We start from the raw sequence: 12,939 nt of genomic DNA on the forward strand, positions 1-12,939 counted from the left end.
ATGTTACAATGCTAGAGACCTCACTCAAGGATCAGACTGAAGAACTAAGGGTGTGTATGTGAATAAATTCTCTGGCCTTTTTGAAAATGGGAATTGTGTGACAGCTGGTTGTAGGGTCGTGTAGTTTCATCGTAAATAGAGAATGCAGAGATTTGCATTTGACAGTTTGTTTCTTTTGTACAGAGCTTACTGTGGGGATGTAATTTGAGCATCCCCTCGGGCAGATTGTTAGGCCTGCCAGGGCAAACATGCAAACTCTCCTTCGACTTCTTTGGTTGGTAGTAAATGAGCTGAGGGGTCAACAGGACTAGAAGGCATCTGAAATTTGCTGCTCAAACAACTCTTGTTTCTCAATGTGTAATCCAAGAATCCTTGGCGTCAGAAACATCATGTGAGTGCATGGTGTAGTGGTGCTGTTATTAACAATTAGAAACTTGAGTGACTATACTGTACCACATTCTATTGCTGGGGAAAGGAGTAAAGAGACCATGATTCCTGCTTTGTGGAGCTTTCCTTCTGCAATTGTTTTCCAAGTGTTGGCCCTGGACCAATAGCATTTCCTTCACCTGGGTACTTAGTAGTAATGTAAATTTTCAGGCTCCACACTGAACCCACCTAACAAATCAGAAACTCTGGAGGTGCAATCTAATGATACGACGTTTAATAACTCCTCCTCTTCTTGATGCATAGTAGCATTTAAGAAGCATTCATCTAGGACAGGGTTACTCAACTTCCTCACTACTGTCCTGTGTATTGTAGGATATTTAGTAGCATTCCTGGCCCCTATTCTCAAGATGCCAGGTGGCTCCCCCACCCCAGCTGTACCAATAAAAAAAAGTCTCCAAATATTATGAAATGTTCCCTGGGGGCAAAATCATCCCTAGATGAGAACTAGTGCCTTATGGCAAGGCTGCTCAAAATGATCTGCTGACTGGCACCACTAGCACGACCTCAATCAAATCTCTGGGGCTGGAAAGGAGGAATCTGTGTTTTCAAAAGCACTTCTGGTAATTCTGATGCTGCTAAGGTTTGAGAATTACCATCCTAGCAGAGACAGGCAAGAAACCTTTAGATGTGTACATATAAGTAAATCACTCCAAGTGATGAGTATGCTACACGTCAGATTTGTAAGACGGAGTGTTTTCACTTTGTCCATTAAATTTCACATTTCAGAAGGACTGGGAAGATAGGAAAGAAGGTCAGGGTGCTCTGTGGGAAGGCTGTTAATTTTAAATAATGTGGTCATAGAAGGTCTCACTGAGAAGGTGATCTGAGACAGAAGGAAGTGAAGCAGTCAGATAAGGGGAAGAATACTTTGGGCATAGAGAAGGAAAAACAGCAAAGGTCCTGGGGCAAGTGTATGTCTGGTGGGTTCAGAGGGCAGTGAGTAGGCCACAGCAACACAATAGAAAGGCATGGCAGGAAAATAGTTGGAAAAGAAATGAAAAATAATGAATTAACTTACCTCGTTGCAGACTTGACTTCTGTATGTACTGGCTATGTGTCTTTTAGTATATGCTGTGATCTTTTTGGACCTCAGCTTTCCTTTGTATACCTGTTCCCTGTAGGCCTTCTCTGAGAAATAAACATGATCAAAGGATAAACTTTTGAGAGGGAATATAGTACATATTTAAATTCTAAACTTCCAGCACTTAGCACATTACATTGATCATAAGACATAATCAATACATGTTATATGGATTGTTTAAAAAAATTTGAACAGAAAAATCACGACCTACCACAGCAGATTCTCGGTCTCAGCCTTCCAGATGGAAACTGGAAATCTGCATTTTTTTTTTTTTTTTTTTTTATGAGACAGAGTCTCTCTCTGTCGCCCAGGCTGCATGGAGTGCAGTGGCGCGATCTCGGCTCACTGCAAGCTCCGCGTCCCGGGTTCATGCCATTCTCCTGCCTCAGCCTCCCGAGTAGCTGGGACTACAGGCCCCCACCACCACGCCCAGCTAATTTTTGTATTTTTGGTAGAGACGGGGTTTCACTGTGTTAGCCAGGATGGTCTCAATCTCCTGACCTTGTGATCCGCCCGCCTCGGCCTCCCAAAGTGCTGGGATTACAGGCGTGAACCACCGCGCCTGGCCTGAAATCTGCATTTACAACAAGTTTTCCTAGGTGACTCTTGAATATATACAATATTTTGAGTATCTTCATTCTTCTCATATAAATGTACCATGATCCCTTTAAAATTATTTGAAATGCCCTAGCAGTGGAATTTTGCAGGGATAAAAATTCATCCATGAGGCTCTAAGACCTTCCCCAAAATGAGCCAGGTTTTAAACCTACCATGGCATGCTTGGGGATTATAGTGAGGGTTTTGTCACTTTGTGGCGAGGCTTCCTGGATTGAATATTCAGGGGACTCCTTAGAGGAAGCCAGTCAATAGTATTAAGGACTAGAAACATGTCCTGACCCACTGCATGATAAAAGTAACTCTGAGGTAGATATGGTATTATGTCCACCATGGTTACATTGAAATTAAAGTTATCCAAGGCAAAAGATTCCTTGTACTGTACCTGACTATCTATCTAAGTTTTCTTTTGCTTTGCACTCAACACCTCTCTCCTGATTCGTTGACTTATGTCGTTATGCTTTGGTAACTAAATAACCTTGAACTTCTGTAGCTTCTACCCTCCTAAATGTTCGGTGTTTGGGGCCATTTTCAGTCCTTAAAAATAAACCATTCTTCAACATGTTACTCTCTGGTTATTTTGCTCAACCTTATTTGCCTTGGGGAACCAAAAAGATTAAATCTTACCAGGTCTTGAAGTTACAACAATTTGAACTGCTAGATTTTTCTGCCTTAATTTCCCCTCTGTGAGTTCAAGAGGTCAGACATAGTCTGAGGCAATACTTAAGGAGTCTGTATCTCGAAAAAGCAATTGGATTAAGTTGCTTGAATCTGTCTCCTCTTTTCACATTGAAATGATGGGGGCAGGGGGATGGAGGAGTGTCAAGATGAGCTTTCAATTGATTTATTTCGTAGAGAAAATGCACCAAAGCTGAAGAGAAAATGCCTTCTCATTATTGAGTTGCTAAGCTGCACCTGGCAGTTCACGTTGTGGTCCATGACTGGAGCTGGAAGCACCAAAAGTTTTTATTCATTTAATTCACTAATAAATTAATTACACTCATCAGTAAGATTCATACACAAGCAATCTAAAGAAGTTAAAAAAAATCAAGGATGTTGCCATTTATACCGAACTGGACTATCATTCTTTTTAAAATTTCTCCTTACAGTCCCTTGCAACATTTATACTTCACACCCCTCATTCCTCAGATGGGAGAACTGAGAGTCCTAACAGTTCTGGAGTCTGTTCCAAAGTTTTTAAGTATTTCTATCTTCCAAGATTAGGTGCAACACGCTCACTAAACTTTTCCTCCACTGCTCGTTCACCCAGAAACATTTTGAATTAAAGATGTTTCTAGGGTCGTCAGATAAAATTCAGAATGCCTAGCTAAATTTGAATTTTTGATACACAACAAATATATTTTTTAGCATAATTATGTCCCCAATACAAATATGTCTCAAATATTACATGGTAGATACACGTATACTAAAGATGTATTTGCTCTTTACCTGAAATTCAAATTCAACTCAGCATCCTGTATTTTTACTTGTAAATTCTGCCAACACTAGTTACTCCTCTTTAACTAATGCTGTTTCGACTTCAGTGCAGTAGCTCACACCTGTAATCCCACCACTTTGGGAGACCAAGGCGGGTGGATCATTGAGCGTAGGGGTTCAAGACCAGGCTGGGGAACATAGTGAGACCCTTGTCTCTACAAAAAAAACAAAACAAAAAATAGCTTGAAGTGGTGGCATGTGCCTGTGGTTCCAGCTACTTGGGAGGCTGAGATGGAAGGATAGCCTGAACCCAGGAGTTTGAAGTCACAGTGAGCTGTTATTATGCTACTGCACTCCAGCTTGAGCAACAGAGCAGCAAGTTCCTGTTTCCCCGCCCCTCAACCAAAAAGGAATATTTTGTTGTGATGGTTAAACTTTAATCAAAGAGGATCTCTGAGGCAAGTTATTTAGCTTCCCTAGCAGGAGGAAATTAAGAAAACTAAATTATATTCTTTGAATAAAAGACAATTTAGAACCTAAGACTTTGCTTTCTTAAAAAATGTTAGGATTAGAAACTATTGTCATATTTCCCTAAAATTGCTGACGTAGTAATTGGAAGTGTCTCTCAGTAGACCCTAGAACTTATTTTATTATGTAAAAAGTGATGAAACCAAGAAGATTACAACATGTTTCTTTTTTTCTTCTTATAAATCTTCACAGGCCTGAATTATAGCAGAACTTCTATCCAATCTACTCTTAATTTGCTATTGGGTCAAAGGTCCATGCTAGTGGGATGGGCACTATAATTAACGATTGCCACCTGTGTGAATTCTTTTGCATTTAAAGCACATAAGCCCACCCCTGAGCCCAGTTAATATGAAGCACTGAACCAAGATGGCTGTACCCTATCGTGTGATTCCCTCCTTGTGAACGGGTACAGCTTCAGTGAAGAAGTTTCAGTTTGGCTTAAGATTTAGCAAAAGAACTTGGTAGTCTCCTCATTTCAAGACGGTTAACTATGTCACGTCATGGAAAGGAGGTATTGTGAAGAAGCAGGCAAAGATTTTGAATAATCTGATTTCTTTTTCTGCATTGTGATGTTTAAGACTGCTAAATGAAGACCATTGTTTTTGCAGAATCCTGAACATCTTCATAAAAAGACAGTCACCAGTCCTGCTCATCTGGAGGACTGTTCTCACAATCTTCAGCAAGGAGGTACGTTCAGGTTTAGTCCTTTTAAGTTCTCTAATACTTTTTGGGAGGCCGAGGCAGGTGGATTATTTGAGGTTAGGAGTTCGAGACCAGCCTGGCCAACATGGTATAACCCCGTCCCTATTAAAAATACAAAAATTAGCCGGGCATGGTGGCACTTGCCTGTAGTCCCAGCTACTCGGGAGGTTGAGGCAGAAGAATCGCTTGAACTGGGGAGGTGGAGGTTGCGGTGAGCTGAGATCCTGCCACTGCACTTCAGCCTGGATGACAGAGGAAGACTCTGTCTCAAAAAAAAAAAAAAAAAAAAAAAGAAAAAAAAAGTTCCTTAATACTCTTATTGGAAGCTATGGTCAGTAATTCCCTTTGTATTCAGCCCTACCTGGTTTTTAGAATGCTTACTCCAGTTAATCAGTTCAACTCAAGGCAGCAGTTTCTTGCCAGGAAGAGCGGAGAGAAAAGAATTGAGCTGATGTCTTTCTCTACATTGCAATATCTCTTGAAACAAGGTGGTTCTGGGAGCTTGAGAGTTTTGCTTTTCTTTGAGGTTGGGGAGAGAGTTGTGACTGAGAAAGTGGGAATGGATTCACGGGGTGGAACTTCGTTTTAGAGCCATGTGATGAAATGTGAACTAAGTTTTTAGTACAGCTCTCATGTAGGTGTAACAAATAGTTAAGCATTAGAATGCCTTCAGGTGCCACGTTATTGTACTCACCTGGAAGTTAAACAGACTGTTCTAAAGCAGCTCTCTTGCTTCAGAAGGTTTTGGTCTCAAACCTCTGTATTCTGGTGTTTCTAAATGTGGTAATCTTTCTGGTTTAGTATGTTTCACAAAATCCCAGACTCAACCAATATAATCAGTATGCTTTGCTTAGTCATTAAGGTTTTCCAGGGTAAAATATGCAAAGATATTAAAATCTGAAGTGTAAGTTTTATATACTTTGGGGACTTGGAAGTTTATATCATATGTCTGCAAACATTTTCTGTAAAGGACTAGACAGTAAATATTTTAGGCTTTTTGTGGGCCATATGGTCTGTCACATGACTCAATTCTGCCATTGTAGCAATAAAGCAGCCCTGGATAAGATGCAAAGGAGTATGGTATGTTCCAATAAAACTTTATTTGTAGACACTGAAATTTAAATTCTATATTATTCTCAGGTGTTGTAAAATATATTTTCCTTGCAATTTCTTTTCCATCTCAAAGGTTGGGAATAAAAACAAAAAAAAAATGGGTGGAAGGATGGATTTGGTCTACAGTTTGTAGTTTGCTGACCTACCTTTACGTCAATAAAACAAGTCAAGTTCTGTGAACCTCCACTTGGTTTGTGATGCTGCAAGGATCTTGTATTATGTTCATATTAAACTAATCATTACCCAAAATGAACGGGGCCCATGTCAGAGGGGTTAGTGCCTCTTGGGGGTAGGCATCATATCTTTAGCTGCCCATTGTGGAAAAAGGGAGCAGTGGCAAATATTGAAGTCACCTGGCGCATCTTGTGTGTTGATTGTGATTGTTCTAGGAATAAACCTTTTGCATTTGGGACATTCTGCCTTCCCAGCCAGTAACCTCCCAACCTTTCTCACCTCCTCTCAGCCTTCTTCTAGTTCTTCAGCCAGTTAACAGGACATGAGAGAGTTGTCAGCTTGGTTGCTGCTTTTCAGCAGGTCATTTGGCAGAAGGTTTCTTTACATTCTGTTTTTATTGCTTCTCTGTGATTAAAGGAGTTCCTTTCAAACACACGGCAAGAGTTGTTTGACCATAGCTATTCCTCAGTGTAGGCAAACTCAAGTATAGAAAACAAACAAACCCATCCACTGCTGCTCCCTCTTACTCTCTATACACGCATAAATAAATAATTTGAGGCATGCTGATTGAAGAAAAAAATCCTTTCCAGAAGAGAGCATTGCATGCAGTCTTTAAATTTCTTCTAAATCATTGCAAGCTTTTTCTAAATAGAATACCCCCTAAGTATGTTGAAATTGAGACTATTTAAAAAGGAAAGCATAACTTGTGTCAGGTGATAATGTGCTGTGTGACATTAGGTACAGAGAGGTGAAGTAACTTATCTGAGTCACTTTCTAAAAAGAGGAACTTGAACTACATGAACTCAAGGGGCTTCTTGTATACTAATGACTTAGTATACAAGTAAACTTGCTACTCAGGTTTGTTTGCTAGGAGCAATAGACTATACCATGTAGCCTAGGTTCCTATATTTTGTGAAACTCACACAATGACAAAATCACCTATTGATGCATTTCTCAGAAGGTATCCCCATCATTAAGGGATACATGACTGTCTTACATTTGGCAAATATAGTTGACCACTGAGGGTTTTCACTTGTGAATTCAACCACCACCAATGGAAAACATTTGGTGGGGGCAGGAAGTATCTGTACTGAATGTATATAGGCTTTTCCGGTCATTATTCCCTAAATAGTATAGTATAACTACTATTTACATGGCATTACATTGTATTAGGTATAAGTAATCTAGAGCTGACTTAAAGTATATGGGGAAATGTACATAGATTATATGCAAATACTATGTCATTTTATAAAGAGACTTAGCATCATGAATTTTGGTATCTTCAGGGAGCCCTGAATCAGTCCTCTATGGCACCAAAGGACAACTGTGTTTATTTCATACCTTCATTAATACAGAAAGGTGGTTCCCAAATGTCTTAGTGTAAGAACACTTTCATATTCCTAGAAAAAAATAATCAAGGACCTCAAAGGTATACAGTTATGCCTATTGGTATTTACCATATTAGGAACTAAGAGAATGAATTACTGATTTATTAAAATAATAAACTTATTCTTGTTAACATAAATAACTTGTTATAAAAAAAAAAAAACCTTTCCTGAAGCAAAAAAGTTAATGAGAAGCGTGGAAGTTTTCCCCCACAGTTCTGTAGGTCTTTCTAGTGTCTGGCTTAATAGGTAGTTGGGTTCACATATCTGCTTCTGCATTCAAGCTGCAGTGATATCACACGTCATGTAGCCTCTGGAAAACTGCACTGTAACTGATGAAAGGATGAGCGTGAAAAAGACAAGTGACATTTTAGTGTTACTAGCAAAGTAGCTTTGACTTGTTGGATGCCCTGCAGGGACCACCAGGGCTCCCTGGATCACAGTTTAAGAACCACTGGTAGGGCAGTAAACCATGGACAAGGTATGTATAATTCCTTCCATGTAAGTGGATCAGCTGTCCTGCTGACCAGGCACAAACTTCTCACTGTGACTGCACTTTCGAAGTTGCGGCCTAAAGATGGTTATCAAATGACCACCTTTTAAAATCTGTAAGCTAACATTTCCAATGGTAGCACTGCTACCTATGTATGAGACACACTGCTCTTCACAGCTTTACACGGTATGGCTGGAAATAGGAAAAATGAAGGAAAGAACTGCTGCTGCTGACCCACATTGCCATCAGGTGTGGGTTTGGTTTCTCACTCTTGTTATAGATTCATACTCACAGAATTTTGACTCATCAGTCATCGAGTGTTTGAGTGCTATTAAAGGCTATAGTGATTAAAAGTATAAGGTAGCGAATTATATGATTTTTCATCTTCAAGGAAACGAATGTCCAAAGAGGTGGGTGAATTTTCCAAGGTGACCTGGTGAGGAAGTACAGTCATCCCTCCTTATCCATGTTTTTGCTTTCCACGGTTCTGGTTACCCATGGTTAACAGGTCTGAAAATATAAGATAGGAAATCCTAGAAATAATTCATAGGTTTCCAATTGCCTGTCATTCTTAGTATCACAATAAAATCTCTGGCTCTCCTGCTTTGTCCCACCTGGGATGTGAATCTTCCTCTGTCTAGCGTATCCATGCTGTATATTCTGAGTCTGGTAGTCACTTAGCAGTCATTTCAATTATAGGTTACAAAAACATAGCATATATAGGGTTTATATATCTACAGTTTCAAGTATCCACTGGGGGTCTTGGAATGTATGCCCCATGTATAAGGAGGGGGCTACTGTACTAAACCTGAAGTAGAATTAAGATATCATCTTTATATTATACTGTACTATATCTGTGGTACCTGCCCTTCGGCAGCCTAGAGTTACAAACTAAATGTAATAATCAACTAAATTTATAGAGTGTGGATTCCAAAGCAGGCCATTCAGTTACATAGACTCACAGAGGCTGGGGTCAGCTGAGAGAAATACTGGAGCTTTAGTGGGAATTGTGAGGCAAACTTTTGAAGTACCAGGAGGACTTGGATGGAAACAATAATGCAGAAGAAATAATGTGGGGAAAGGCACAGAGGCAGAGATGGCTAGAAAGGAGAATAGCCCCATTAACACAGAGCATGTGCTGAAGAATAAGGAAAGAGGAGGCTGATTAATGGGGTGATGGCAGCCATATCCTGTCCAAATCAGGAGCATCCATTTTGAGATGCCTCATCTAACTGGGGCTGCAGACAAATGGCTTGTGAAAAGAGCCATACTAACAGAGCTTTACAAGGATTCCACCCAAGATTTTGGCCATTTAACTTCATGGATGAACCAACTGAGCTAACCAGCCACAGATGTTTTGTTTATAACCAGAGGAATTCATGTGAGCTTGGTGATGACAATTCCCTGTCTATAAAACGCTGATAGTTAAACAGTGATACTGTGTGAAGCACTTGGAGTCTCTATCTTGAGAGGCAGTTCTTAAGTGTAATGGTTTAATGGTCATTTAGCATGATGGGCCTTTGGAGTGTAATATCATTTGCCTGCCAGTTAAAATGAACACTTCTCTGTGGGAAGTCAAAGATCATGTCAGCGTAACCTGGATTAGGGGAAGGAAAGCATCAAGAAGTGAATGCTGAAATAGAAAACAGGGAATAAGATTTCTTGTACGCCTGGCCTGTTCATAAATCCAATTTAATTAGAGAACACCACTCATTTTCACTGACTGGGGGAGGGGGAAATTTTCTATGAAGCAACAAGTTTGACTTTTTTTTTTTTTTTAAAGGAATGCTGCTTTATCTTCACTTTCCTCCTGTCATTAGACTAACACTTTTCTAATCTTATTTGATAACCTCCTACTTCACTGATAAAATCGAGATTATGAAAATAAAGAAGCTGAACTTCTTGCCCACCCAGAAACTTCTGTATCTATGTTTCCATTCCTCCTGCCCATGTGTGAGGATGGAGGCATACCTTCTCCTGTTCAAGGCCCGCCCCTCCCTGAGGCTCTTGGCGCCACCCTATCTCAATGTCCTACCAATCCCAATTCTTCATTAACCCTGACTTGTATATTTTCAATCTGTCTCTGCCCATGAATGTGATTTTCTGCCCTAAGCTTAGAAATGTAGACAAGTTTCACTAACTTTTGCTCCTCTATCTTTCTTTTGCTGCACTTGCACTGAGCTTACTTGTTTCACCCATAACACTGAACTGTGAGCATGCACGCAGTCACTGATGTTCTAATTGCAGGCATGATGGCATTCAAGTTGTATAACACGGCAGGGGCTGGAACTGTTTGTATCCAGGTTCTGTCCTCCTCTGATGTCAGACACACCATCCATCCTTTGCTGTGTTTATCTTATCGACCTGGTTCCTTGTTCTTTTCCTTTGCCATTCAGTGTTGCTCCTTTGCGTTTTTTCTTCCTTTGCTGTCCAGTGTTGGTAGGCCTCTGGATACTTCCCTGGCTCTCTTCCTTGCTTAGGCTCCATGTGTTGCTGGGGCAATGTTGTTTGCACAGGCCATTTTAGTAAGCACTTTATTCTGTCTTCTGAATCTATACTTCCAGCCCTGCTGTTTCCTTCGAGTTCCAGAACCAGGTGACAACTCAGACTCACTATCTCATATCCAAACTCAGTTTACTCTTCAACCTTGTTCCTTCTTTATTGCTAGTCTCAACTCCTGGCATCAAACTCCACAGACTATGGCTGGTAGGCCCAAATCCAGGATGCTAATGTTTTGTAAATGATTTTTTGGAATATGGCCACAGCTATTATTTTTTAAGTATTTTTTATGCTCTAAAAAAGATCATGTTGCCTTCAAAGACTAAAAAATTTACTCTCAATCTTTTAAAAAAATTTTTGCCAACCTCTATCCCAGAATATCAAAAGCATTTGGAAGGTGTGTGAAAACACAAATTGCTAGGTAGTATTTCTAAAGTTTTTGATTCAAGTTATTTGCATTTGTAATAACTTTCCAGGTAATGCTAGTCAAGGAACTGTACTTTGAAAAGACTCTTGTTCACAATTGTATTGTCATTCGCTTTCCTCTCCTAAACAGGTATTAAATCTCTCGTCTCCATCGAATCTATTCTCTTCAGTGCTGCCAAAAGGTTTTTCCAGAAATACATGTCTGCCTATTATATGACAAGTTCTGAGGGTGCCTTCATTACCTACAGATAATATTCATCAACTTGAATAAATCATAGGCCCTAATAAAAGGTTGAGGACCACAGTATTATATGCATGAACTATAGGAGTCCCTTAGTATACAAGAGGAATTTGTTCCAGGACTTCCTGTGTATACCGAAATTTACGTGCCCTCAAGTCTCACAGTTGGCTCTGTACACCTGCATATGCAATGTTTTCCATCCAAGCTGAAAAAAATATACATGTAAGTGGATGCTTGCAGGTTGACCCATGCTGCTCGAGGGTCAACTGTATTTTTTCATGCCAAGCATCTTCAGCATTGACTCATTGAATCCTCACAATACCCAGTGTAGTAGAAACTTCTGTTATCCCCATTTTCCAGATGAGCAAATCTAACTTCAGTAACAATGTCATGTAACAGGAAGGCTGTGAAATCAGAATTCGAACCCAAGCAGTCTGGTTCCAGAGACCGTGCTTTACTGAGTCTCACATAGCACTCTTCCACCTCTCTGTCCCGTGGTGATTTTCATATATTTATTATAACTTAATACGTACAAATGTAAACCTAGATATCTTTTTCTATGCTAATAGTTCTTGTACAACTATAAAACCAAAGTGAATACAAACACAATTTGAGTAAAATCTAAATTAACATTAAATTGATGTGACACATCACTGTGGTCTTACTGAATATTGTCTGTTGCAGCATGAATGGGTGTTGATTTGCTACAGTGAGGTTATTGTGGCTTTGACCTAATTGTGCAGCCTGAGACATGTTGGGTCAGTTATTACATTTTTTTCAAACACTTGTGAAACTTTTATTTTTATACCATAATATAATGACATTTGGCCTGAATGTGCCACACAAATATTAAGTTGACCTCTTTCCCCCTAATTAAGCTATTTCTAGGTAGTACAACTTAATCTACACCATCAAAAGTAAAACATTGGTCCTGAATGCCACAGGGATTCTGGATTTTAAGGTGGTTAGCTGCGGACCCCAATCTGAGGAATTCTGGCCCCAGGATGAAGTCTAACTCCTAGGCTGACGTTCAATTCCCTTCACACCTGATCCTGCCAACCTCTCATTTCATCTCTTACCATTCTCTTATGCTTTCCATTTTAGCAGTCCTAACGGCTTGTAATTCCAGGAACTGTCTCATCCCCCCACGCTTTTGCACATACCATTTCTCTGAGTGACTACCTTGTCCAGTCCTTAAGCCCACACCTCAAATCCACTCTACTCTCAACTCCTCTTCATCCTTTAAAATTCTACTTTAGCATAGAAGCCTCATAAACTATTTAAACTGACATGTATACAGGGAAAGAAGCTAATGACCCGTTGTAACACAAGGCAAGGCACTCTGGATTGTCTTTTCTCATGTACCCATGGTTCCAGATGAATTCCAGCATGCCACACAGCATGGTTTAAGAAATAGGCTTCGTGGGGGGAATGGGAAAACTGACAAAACCAGAATCAGCAAGAGAAGGGAAGATGTGAGCTCCCAACCTCCCTCACCGGCCGAGGGGCTTCCAGGTCTTAGTTATCTGCAGGCCTCACAGTATGTGGGGTTTTCTTCCAAATGCAAGTATTCTTTCCTTCTTGCTTTTCAGTTTGTAACTGCCCAATGAGTTGTTCTTGCCCACTGCCCAGATAGAGCTGATTTATCACATCAGGAGAATTGAAATAAAGAGTTTTACACATGTAGAGCTGGTTAAAGGGGAGAGCAGGGTTTTATTATTCAAATCAGCCTCCCCAAGGATTTGGAAGCTAGGGTTTTTCAAGGATAGTTTGAGGGGAGAAAGGGAGAGTGACTAGG

At 40.1% G+C, this 12,939-nt stretch overlaps 1 protein-coding gene across 2 annotated transcripts in view; it reads left to right on the forward strand.

Moving 5' to 3' along the window:
* RARB (retinoic acid receptor beta) overlaps window positions 1-12,939 on the forward strand; it is a 769,998-nt gene that overhangs the window by 24,707 nt on the left and 732,352 nt on the right. For both annotated transcript variants that reach the window (XM_034955988.2, XM_034955989.3), the window contains one exon: window positions 4,717-4,795. The gene's annotated coding sequence lies outside the window, so the exon portion shown is untranslated. The remainder of the gene's footprint in view (window positions 1-4,716; window positions 4,796-12,939) is intronic.

The sequence above is a fragment of the Pan paniscus genome, chromosome 2 (genome assembly GCF_029289425.2).
Source record: "Pan paniscus chromosome 2, NHGRI_mPanPan1-v2.0_pri, whole genome shotgun sequence".
Classification (NCBI taxonomy): Eukaryota; Metazoa; Chordata; class Mammalia; order Primates; family Hominidae; genus Pan; species Pan paniscus.